Raw genomic sequence first — 11,057 nt, forward strand, 5'->3', positions numbered from 1 at the left:
GATCTCTGATTGAATTAAAAAGTCAAAAAGTAATTTTCAAAGAAAATTTAAAAAGCCCGAAAAGTTAACAGTTTACCATGTGAAGCATTTCAAGAGGCCACCACACAAATTAATGCTGTATGTTATATATTTTTACAGGAAGTATAGTACATTATAGTATTGTACATTATAATACAGTTAGCTTTGCTTTTTAATACTTTGTATACAATAGCATTTTAATAAACTGTATAGTGAAGCTCATGTTCTTGACAAATACATTTTATGTTTTTTTCAGAAATCTACAGAATTTATCTTCAATTTAAACCATTATACATGCATGTTAACTGTATTTCTTTTTTTTTTTTTTACAAAAGCAATCCTCCATACTGTCTCAAAACCAAGTGGAAATACACATTTTAAGAGGTGCCTAAAAGTTTAATGCATTTCTGTGCATCATGCTATGAAAAACATCTCTAAGGCTATATGGATACTTTCACAGGAGACTTGTACTGTTATCAGGTAGGGAACCATCTATGCCAATTCACTGTAGTGAACAATGATCACTCATCACAAATATTTTGATGGTTTTTGTCTTTTTAGCGCTTTGTAGGGTCACTGAGTGCAGAGTGGAAATACTGTCCAGGATGTGCTCCTGTGATGTAAAGTAGCAATGTTATATACACACTAGAGACAACAAGAGGGATTGGTGTTCTTTGTTCAGTCTGAGAACGTATTACTGCTACATGCCATGTATTTTTATCAGCCTTTAAATAGAACAGTATGGGGCTTTTAATATCGGACAGGACAAATACCAGTACAAATAGGGGACTGACCACAATCACAATCAATAAATTCTCCTTTAAAGGAAACAGCAGACCTCCAATTATCTCATTCTACCACTGTTACACACCACAGATGATCGGCCAAAGAGAGAGGAGAATGGCAACAGCACTCTAGGGAGAGACTCAGTCAATACACTCCACTACTCAGTGGCCTGTAGGGTCATGTAATGATCAAGCTTCTTTGGCAAATATTGCTCCTCTTTTCAGATATTCTGAGGACTATATTTTCCAATTTCTCATACACTGTGTCCGTGAAGTTGTTTTGAACTAAATTGCACAAATAATATCAATCACATCATTGTCCACGGCTTGTTCAACCCCTCAATTTCCCAGGCTTTATGCATGCTAGGCTTCTTATTGAGTAACTAAACGGAAACAATACCAATAGTCTTAAATTATCGGAATGACCAGTAGGTACTGGCCATTTAAGAAGTTAACCTGTCCAAAACCATAAACCAACCAAAACAGGAATCATTAGTTAAGAAAAAAATGCAAGTGTGTGTTTAAATGAGGTATTGAGAAAGTATTTATTAATATTAACCCCTTAATATCCCAGGCTTATTACATACAAAGGCTTATTATTCAGTGATTATAGTGCAAACTGGTTAAGCTACTCTTAGGTCATGGAAGTGTGTAATAAAACTTTGTGCCCACTGGCAGGCCCATGGCCTGTTAAAGTGTTAATTAAATTGTACATGACCACAGCTAAGTCAGAGTAAGAGTGAGACTGATAAGCAGTAGAAGATCAGTGTTGGTGTCAGAAGTCTTCAGGTTGTCAGTGGAAGGGGGTTTTGGTGATGCGTTTTAAAACAAGTCTTTTACCTGATCCAGCAGCTCCCACAGACAGCGGAATAATTAGCAACTATCAGTTGTCAAGCACTAGCGCAGTCTGTTGTGAGAAATTGGCAAAAGTGCCAAATAAATGGACAGTGCACACAGCTAACTGCACACAGCGTATCTTAACAGACAACCTGATTTCGCTGGTCCGTGTAGGGCAGCGTCACCCAGAGAGGTATTGGGTAATTCAACTTTCGCCAGTGTGTCTTGTGCTAATTAAATGCATTGCACCTCATCCAGAAATGTCACGATTGATTTATCATCTTCTGCAAGAAGTGACTTTATTTCAATGTTTACACAAGGAGAAAAGAACAGCAAGTGGTTGTTATCTTGTCCTCTCTTTTTTTTTGGTGATGACATTGTAGGACAATAGATGAGTCTAAAACGAAAATGACCAATGTATAACGTGGTGCATATTGCCAGGTATTATTAGCAGCTATATTTATGGGTCTAAAGAGTTAATGCATTTCTATGCATCATGTTATGAAAAACATCTCCAAGGCAATGTGATTACGAAATCTGGCTGTTTTAAGTGGTCCCTCAGTAGCTGATGTCGTTAATTGTGGTTTGTTTTCGTCTTTTTTTTTCATTTAAGTGGTATTTTTTACTCCAGGCACAGGTTGCATGAAATGGGTGGTGGCTTCCCTATGTCAAGCCAGAGAGGCAAGTAAAGTAAATTAACTTACTACCCCATTTCCAAAAAAATTGGGAGGAGGTGCAAAATGTAGATAAAAACTGAATGCAATGATATGCAAATCAGACCACATTTTAAATGTTGAAACTGAGAAATCAATCAACAGCAACACATTTCAAAAAAGTTGGGATATGGGCAACAAAAGACTGGTAAGGTTGTTCAAAGCAAAAAAAACATCTGGTAGAACATCTCACAACTAATTAGGTTCATTGGCAACAGGTCAGTAACTGGGTGTAAAAAACATCCAGAGAGACTTTTTCAGAAGTAGTTTCAGGAGTTTTTCAGAACTAAACATGGGGAGGAGCTCACCACTCTGAAAGGCTGCACAGACAAATAGTGTAACAATTCAAGATTAACATTTCTGATAAATAATATTGTTAAATGATTTAGACAGTGCAGAGAAATCTCTGTATGCAAGGAACAATTATCTAAAATGCTTAAATATCACTTTGGAAGCAACTGATGAAGAAATTCATTTGTAATAAGGGTTCATTTTGCTGTGGGGGGCATTTTGCTGGAATAGTTTGGGTCTACTTGTTCCTTTAGAGGGAAGGATCTCTGCAAATAAATAAAAAGTTATTCCGACTATTTATCCTATGAAGAAACATTTCTAGCCTGATGAGAGGGTCTCTTGCAATGCCCCATCCATGACAATACCCCCATCCACAGGGTACGAGGGGTCACTGAATGGTTTAATTAGTTTGAAAATAATGAAAATCATATGCTACAGTCTTCACAGTCACCAGATCTCAACCCAGCTGACCACCTGTGGGAGATTTTGGACCAATATGTTAGACAACGGTCTCCACTGCCATCATGAAAGCACAAATTAAGGAAATATCTTTTGGAAGATTGATGTTCCAACCCTCCAGTATATTTTCAGAGACTTGGAGAATTTATGCAAAGGCACGTTGAAGCTGCTCTCCTTACTAAGACACTTTCTATTGTTTTTCCCTTTGTCACCCGTCATATTCATCACACATTCATAAATTATGAATAATCTTTTTTACATACTCATTTCTTTCTTGTGTCTATTTAAATTTGATAATATAAAATACAGTGTGTCATCAGATTATGGAGTAGTATGAGCTGCTTTGATAAATATTTCCAATATTTTGTTTTTAACATGGTAACTATTCAGTAAAGCTTGTGTTCTTGTAAATACATTGGTGTTCATCTCCAAGACCATGAGAATACCATTCTATTCCCATCACAGGACACTTGCTCTATCATTACAAATCTTCTGATGTTTGCTGTGTTCTTTGTGCTTTGTAAGGTCACTGAGTGCAGAGTGGAAAGTAAACATCCTCAGCTGGCTGAGGCACAGAGTGCAAGAACCCAGACCCAAAACTCTGAGTTTCATGAGCATGACCACACACACACAATCACCCCCCCACACACACTCTCTCTAAGATAACTGATCAGCTGGTGCATGGTGCACCATGTCTTTGTTAGTGCTTCAGTCTCTGCTTTGTTGTCATGGTGACTATCAGAACATGGGTCCTGTGGGGAATGACTCCATGAGTGGCCTGTCTGGCTTGTCTAAAGCCCACTCCAGTGTCCTCCTCCCTCTGCCTCTGCAGCGCTGCTCTTGTCAGGACCACTCTGCGCTCTGCTTCTGAACCATCATACCAGCTGCTCTCCTGTTGGACAGGTCCTGTCCCCGTGGTGATGGACAGAAGTGATGTGCCTCTGTGACAGTGGGGACATGGTGTGAAGTGTCCTCTCCCAGAGGGACCAACAACACATGGAGACCAGGATAACGATAGCTTTGACTGGGATTCCTCTGTCACTATGTGTTCGACATAGAAAATGTGCTCAAAAGGTGACATATTGACAGTTATATAGACTTGGTACTACTGTTTTTAGCTCAGGTATGTACTTTTGTCCATTTTTATAGATAACATTACATCCATGAGCAAGTCATTCTGAGATTACCCAACATGGTTTAAGGCAAGTCTATAATGATTTAGGTAGGCATTTTGAACAGTGCTAAGGGCAAAATTACCATCGCTTTAAAGTGATTGAGCAAATGCGGTTTGTGCGTGGTATGTGAAAAAGTCAGAGATCACTCATCATTTATTTCATTTCCAGTCAAACCACCATTAAGTACACGTTATTCATTTTTTGTGTCAGGAAAAGTATTTAACAGAAAATCACAGAGAAGCCTCAACAACTAATTTTTTTTTTCCAGTATTTATTGTGTCCACCCTTTGCCTTTATTAAAGCTTCCATTATTTTCAGGAGACTTGATTTCAGTTTTTCAAAGAAATCTGCAGGGATATTTTTCTGCACCTGTGAATTTCAGGCTTTGAATGCATTTCCACTTCTCATGGTCCAAGTAATCCCAAACACATTCAGTGATGTTCTAGATATCTAATCGCCTCAGAAATATCTTGTGTGCACAACTTTCGAAGGCCACTTTGACTGTAAATTGAATAAATGAAACATATTCTCTGACTCTTGCACAGTACTGTACTGTAATATATACATATTCTTAACTAGTGACTGACTTGCACAATTAACCTGAGTACATGTTCTCCATTGCTTGATTTTGCTTTGTTCATCATAAGGAATTCTAAGCTAGTCTTACCATGGAATAACAGGATCAGCAGGTGCTGGAGAAAGTGTAACATTCAACTATAACACAAACATATGGCTAATGTATAGTCACTGTCAAAAACACATTTCACATTTTCTCTTCTTTTTTGTAAACCCCTTACATTGTGTGAACATTTCACAATGGAAGGACCAATAGGTGAAATGGTCCAAAATTGTTTGTGCCTGTTACACTAATGAATATTATACTTAAGAACCATTTTAACCTCTTCTATAAAGGCACCATTTTGGAAATATGAGGTTTACTTATGGCAGTGAAAATATGTTTGGGGATATTCTAAATGTAATCTAATACTTAAGATTTTTCATGCCTAAAAATTCAATAAAGGCCTCATTATAAATCTGTTTATCATGAAATGCACTGAATGGCTGACTTTATTCCATGTTTATTTTTATTTTTAAGTAAAAAAATGTTGGGCTGAGTGTTTGTATTTTCCCCAGGTTATATTAAACTGAATTTACAGTGCAGCTCTGCTAGCGCAGTGTGCAGTGCTAAATGCTTGTTGAACCCAGAAGTGACCAGAGGCATAAGCCACACACAAACTTGGTGACATAGAGACACACTGACTCTAATATGCTTAGTAGGGGTCATGTTCATTGGCCTTTTTTTGGTTGAAGGAGCAGCAGGGAAAGGGATACTCTGCAATGTGAGTTTGAAGACTCACAGGGATGAAGGATTATCCTTGAAAGCCTCAAAAAGCCTCCTTTATCACATTACAGAGTGCCCCTGTCCCTCATGGCTTCTCAGGCAAAAGAAAAGGCCATTAAACATGACCACTGCTCAGCACATTACAGCCAGCATGAATCTACACAGCCAAGTCTGTGTATGGCCAATGCACCTCCAGAGGTTCTTATGTTCAGTAAGTCTTGGATTTAGCTTAGGATACTGGGTCAGCAGCGTTACACTGCAGGGTGACTGCCCTCACGTTTGAACACAGAGAGAAATACTTTTAGTACAACATCAAACTGATGGCAGAGTCTTTGTGTGGAGAAAACCTGAAGAAGAATTTCAATCAGACTGCACTAAGGCTACGGTAAGGCACAGGGGTGGAAACGTCATAGTCTGGGGCTGTTTTTCTTACAATGCTGTCAGTTCACTTGTGTTAATTGCTGGGCCACAGAAGTGTACTAAATGGAGTTAAGGAATAAGTAAAAATTGGGGCAAGGACAATGCCTGAAATTCCTCCTCCTTCCATTCTAACGCCCTATAAATTCACACCTCTACCTTATGGTTTCCATGATGAAGTTTTCCTGTTTTCAAAGAACTATTACATTTTAAAATGCAATCCTCACCACCAAACCTGCAGAAATCTGCAAAGAAACTACTCATAAGAAAACAAGCTAAAAAGAAAACTATAATACTTGAAATGATCTGTTTAAAAGAAATGTCACTTAGTTTGACATTTTGTTTCCAAACACAATACACTTAAAATTGTAACACGGCACAAGCACAAGAAGACGCTCACGGATCTTAAAAACAAAAGGCTGTTTAATGAGAGAGGTAAAGATGGAAAGGCAGTTTCAGGGCAAATCCAAAATCAAGATCCAAAAACCAGAAAAGACAAAAAACATACAGGCAACCAGATCAGAAGGGCAAATACAAAAAGCAAAATCCACAAAACAGGCAAAAGGTTCAAAGCACAAGTCAAAAGATCAGAGTAACAACGCTCAGTAAACCAGGGAAATGGCAATACCTCGCAATGAGGAGAGCACACCAAAGACTATTTAAAAGACACAGGTGAATCGCATTAAAACTCAGGTGACTGAGAACGAGGCAGTTGCACATGTTTGGAGGAATTGGTGACATCATAGGGACTGGAATTATGGGAAATGGAGTCCTGGAGCATGCTAGGCAAGGAAGGAGAACCCAGAAGTGTGACAAAAATATTTTTATTTTTATTTTTAGTATATGGTCACTTTTCAGGAGAGGAATGAAACATTCTTAACTTTTAATGTAAGCCATTGTAGCAAGGATTTTTTTCCAAACAGTTTTGGACCATTCTTACAGTCATCATTAAATGTCCACACACTCTCAGAAAAAAAGTTTCAGGTAAAAGGTAAAAACTGTCACTGGGGCAGTACCCCTCTTGTCATCAGGGTGCTACCCTCAAGGGTACATCTCAGTACCTTTAGTCAGGGAACATAATTGTACCATAATCCATTGCAATTTTTCTAAATTGTATTGACTCCACACACCCCGACTCACCTCCAGGCTTTTAGTTTTATTGTTCTATTTTGAAACAGGTCATAAAAAGGTACATATATGTACTTTTCACCTGGGAAAAAACTCATTTAAGGCACATAATTGGACCTTAAAACCACTGTTGTACCTTTAAGGGGATACATTTACATTGTTTGTACCTTGACGAATGAAAAATGTACCACACAGAACCTTTATTTCTAACAGTGAACAATGTAAATGGCATCTGGTGTTTTCAAGTGATACAAATAAGTAGATAGATAGATTTTTTATGGCTTTTAAAAAACTCATGGTGCATCCAGTTATTGTAATTTCTGTTTTTGCAGCGTCCACAGTAATGAAGAATCATGCACACTATGAGGGACAGAAAGTGGAAATGTTACACAGCGTTGGGTAGCTCAGGGGTGAAAGGGAAAGGAATAAGGAGAAGAACCATGACAAATGTGTTTTCCCCATCAAATCCCCACTAACCGAACACAACGCTCTCTTTTACACCCTGACAACAAATGGAGATATCAATGATATTAGAACAGACAAGAGGCCCTTTAAGCTACTTGGCACAATTTGCTTTGAGTTAATAGTCTCCTCTCCGGGAGATTTGATAAGCATGGAGTGAAGTGAATCACATCCCCATCCAAATAGTTCCACAGCACTTGTCACAAGTGATAAAATCAAAGCAGGGGAAAGAGGGCTGAGGTGGTGGTGGTGGGTTTGTGTGTATGTGCATGTGCTTGAGTGTCTGTCTGGGGATCAGATGGTGGAATTGTTCAAAGATTTCTTGCATGCATCACAAAATAACTCACTACATTGTTGTCAGTGATACTAAAGAAAGTGTATGTACACATTTTGATGTGGGTGTTTTGTATGTATTTTTTTCCAGTTCTGAACATTAAGCTTGCAAATCCACTTAAAAACGAACATAGCTCAGTCTGTTAGCTCTGAGAGACTCTAAAGTTTAAAATTCAAAGTCTGAGGCTCTTGTTTCAGTTCAGATTATTTAATTTAGCCCACCCAATCCATTTCCTTGTTAAAAGGACAAGTAATGACAATTCCATGAAACTCTCAATTTCATCAACGCCCCACCCCCCCTCGCTCTCTCCCTCTCTCACTTTTCACATGACTGAGGGAGACGGGATGAGGGTGAAGGTAATTGGACGTCTTTTTTTTTTTTTGGTGTGGATCAGTCAAAGTCTGGGAGGATTTTGGGCTGTCAGGGCTGGCTCCATGTTGGGTTTTAATTATCCTCCTTGGAGCTTTGTCAGGGACAACAGTGTCGGCAGCCCAAACTGTTTTCCAAACAGAGCTTTAAGATCTCTGAGTCCATCAAGCTCAGACAGGGTCGTCTCCCGTCACACTGAGCGCCTCGCTTTGTATTCACACAGACCACCAGAGACAAGCACAGGCTGCAGTCCTGCAGGCTGCAAATCAAAACGTGGAGATGAAGTGCTGAATGAATAAAAGACCTAAGCGCTCTTCACCTTTTTGGAAGTCTCATTGTTATAGGACCACTGCTTAGAAAACCAAGCCATGTCATTCTCAATGGTGCATTACAGTGTAGGGTATTTGACTGGTTAGCACAACATTCAAGGGATGTTCAATAGATTAAATATGCAGAAAACTCTTGGTTTGATGCTCTAGCTGCTGCTTTTGGATGTGGAGTGAATGGGTCGAGATGCAGCTCACTGAATCCTCCAGCACTATCTCTGATGTGTGAGCCTGTGACCTGCAGGCCTGCATGTGGTGTGATGTAACCAGACCAGTGACATTTTACTCTGCAGTCTGCAATCAAACCTCTTTCATGAGGGATGTGCTTCGTGTATATCTCACGTTTCACCCCCTCATCATTAAATGTTACCTCTTATTTTAACATCTCGGAAATTCTTTCCTTGAACTTCTGTAATAAAGAAGACGTGTGTGTGTGTGTGTGTGTGTGTGTGTGTGCATTTTTATACATTTTCAGGATCTCATTTTTCAGTAAAGGAACAGGTAGAATCTACAATGCCATGACGAATAAATAGTCTTAACTTTGTAACGTTTTTATAAAAGTCATGTTTATTTTTTTTTAAGAATAGCTAAAGCCATTTCTTTTTTGGTTACTGAGGTTTTCCACTGATTTTTTCAGAACTTTACACTCCATTATTACATGATTATGATGTAAACGAATTCATTAGAGAGGTTTGATATGAAACGCTCCATTCTAAAGAACCAGACGTTGAAAGCATTTAATGCTTCTAAAAGCTACCTTACAGAAATGCTGCCTGATGAAACATTGTTCTAAAAATTTTTATAAGTAAGCTTTTGATCAAGAGCTCTGGTTCCTATCACCACCACTGCAAAGAAATCGGAGTCAGTATATTTCAGTATATGGTTTATGGTATATGTAATTACATTTATGTAGTGCATTTATACAGTACAGTACTGTTCAAGAGTGTAAGGCATCTAAGAAAATGTAAAGCTATTTATCTGGACAAATGTTCCTTCAAAAATCACAATAGAAAAATATTATATAAATTAATACATAAATAAAAAGCAATTTTACGTGTGTGTTAGCTTAACCATTTCCAAACCTCCACGAGGAAGCTCAGTATTCATACAGGACAGTTGTCATGAAATACCTAGTTCAGCTAAACAATCTTTCATGACATAAAATCAGGTGTGCTGCTGATGGAATGTAACAAATCCATGCAAATAAATAAATAAATAAATAAATAAATAAAATTGTTAGGTTTTACAATATTTCTGTCTATCTGTATTTAAACTAATGTTTTATTGTAATTTTCATGTGCAAAACTTTATGTATGACTTAGCTTACTTGGACTTAACTGACACTTTGTGTGTGTGTGATTAAGGTAAAGTTTCTACAGATATATGCAAAGTTTGGGTGCCCCTGGTCATATAACATGTGTTGTTGATTTGTTAAGTGAAAATAAGTTACACGTCCTCTGCAGAGAACACAAGACTCCACATTTCAATGCACAGTTACTGTTTATTTGCTGAATTCCACATATTGAGAAGAAGAATAAAATATGGCCTGTGCAAAGTTGTGGCACATTTTAAATTTTAAATTTTTCAAGATGTTAAACTCAGCAAGTGCACTAAAATTGCATAAAAATGACATATTTAATTGTGTTCCCTGTAGAGGATGTGTCACTGTATTTTCACTAAGAAAATCAACAGAAAATCAACAAAACATAATTTTACCTGGGGTGTCCAAACTTTTGCAGAGGACTGGAACAAATAGCGGATGATCGTTTATCAAGTATTCATCATATATCATCACTCTGTCATAGGACAGAGATAAGAATTTTCTGTCATCAGAATCCACACCTCAGTATTCCTGCATATATGTGCACCCTAAATTCTCAGTCACACACATTATTAAACTTGATTAAACTTGTCCTAATAACTTGTGGTTCCTAGTAATCCTCCCTCATTCTGAATTCTCTGTGTAACATGCTGAATTGTCAGCAGTGTGCTTCACTAAGAAGAAGAAAATTTGCTATTCAAACAAAAAAAGATGCTGGTGTTCTCAGAACAACAGACTGACCGTCCCAAAGTCCAGATCTCAACACCTTTGAGATTATTAGTAATGTAACCAACTTCTAGGACTGAACTTTGGAGGGGTGGGAAAATCTCCCTGCAGGAGTTATGTTACAGTGGAGAAGAAGGCTGGACCTGGGTTTGAGATACTGTAGTGCAAGTTTCAGCTGTAGTCATCCTTGTTTGTAGTCCTAAATAAGTAGCACAGCATGTCAGCGTTATAAATGCCCCTCAGATATAATAGCACTCAGAAATAAAGCATACAGATTGATTTTACTCCTCCTCTCTCTCTGCTCTATGCCTGCAATCCTCTGCTGGCTTTTACCTCCTTGCCTAGATAAATGAG

This window comes from Colossoma macropomum, unplaced genomic scaffold (genome assembly GCF_904425465.1).
Source record: "Colossoma macropomum unplaced genomic scaffold, Colossoma_macropomum, whole genome shotgun sequence".
Classification (NCBI taxonomy): Eukaryota; Metazoa; Chordata; class Actinopteri; order Characiformes; family Serrasalmidae; genus Colossoma; species Colossoma macropomum.